At 45.7% G+C, this 1,160-nt stretch overlaps 1 non-coding gene across 1 annotated transcript; it reads left to right on the forward strand.

Moving 5' to 3' along the window:
* The first annotated feature begins 1,025 nt into the window (after nt 1-1,025).
* LOC122138336 lies at nt 1,026-1,134 on the forward strand. Its single transcript, XR_006155486.1, has one exon. It is a non-coding gene; the product is annotated as a U6 spliceosomal RNA (small nuclear RNA).
* The last annotated feature ends 26 nt before the right edge of the window (nt 1,135-1,160 follow it).

Raw genomic sequence — 1,160 nt, forward strand, 5'->3', positions numbered from 1 at the left:
TCAGCCAGTTGTTGATATGCTCAGTGCTGGGGTCTTGTAGCTGGTGATGGCTTTCAGGCCTTTCCACACTGATGTGAGGTTATCAGTTCAGGTGAAAGTGAAGTGAAAGTGAAAGTTGTGACATTTGCCAAGTATGGTAGCCCATACTCAGAATTGGTGCTCTGCATTTAACCCATCCAAGTGCACACACACAGCAGTGAGAAGTGAGACACACCGTGAACACACACCCGGAGCAGTGGGCAGCTATATATCCAGTGCCCGGGGAGCAACTGGGGGTTTAGTGCCTTGCTCAAGGGCACTTCAGCCATGGGTATTGAGGGTGGAAGAGAGTGCTGTTCATTCACTCCCCCCAGGTGGAGGATGACAGCCATTCATTACAGTAGTCCATTCTTGAAATAGTCTTGAAATAGGCATTAAACACTATCCCCAGGTTCCTTGCTGCACAATGATGTTGTGGTCAACTGATGGGTATGTATGGATTACAAAGAGCTCAGTCTTTGCAAAGTTGAGTTGCAGATGGTCCTTCATCCAAGCAGAGATGTCTGAAATACAGGTTGAGACAGTGAGATCATCAGGTTGAAATGAAAGATAGATCTGTGCATCATCTGCATAGCAGTGGTAGGTGAAGCCATTTGCCTTTATGATCATGCCCAGTGAGATTGTGTAAAAGGAAAAAAGAAGAGGAGTGAGCACTGAATTTGAGGAACACCCCACCTCTCCATGAAACCCTGAAAGATCTGCCTGTGAGGTTAAACTGTATCCACCAAAATAACGTACCTGTGATGCCCAAGTCAGAGAAAGTGGATAACAGTATTGAAGCCTGCAGTCGATCAAGCAGAAAAAAAAGAAAAAGACTATGAAGGAGAGATGTGTGCTGAAGGAGAGCAACACATGCTGATTTTTTTTGTTGCAGATCTATGACCCCACCCCCTGAACTTTCCCTTGCCCGGTATCATGCTCTCTCATTCGCTCATTGGCATCATCGCCAATGTCAATTCCATTAAAAACATATTTCCATGTACCATAGTGCCATGGCGGCATATACTGTATACTAAAATTGGATCGATAAAGAGAAGATTGGCAAGGCCCCTGCGAAAGGACGACATACAAATCCGTGAAGTGCTCCATTTCACACTGCAGGACTCTGCTCTGAGTCACCA

Source organism: Cyprinus carpio, chromosome B8 (assembly GCF_018340385.1).
Source record: "Cyprinus carpio isolate SPL01 chromosome B8, ASM1834038v1, whole genome shotgun sequence".
In the NCBI taxonomy this organism is placed as follows: domain Eukaryota; kingdom Metazoa; phylum Chordata; class Actinopteri; order Cypriniformes; family Cyprinidae; genus Cyprinus; species Cyprinus carpio.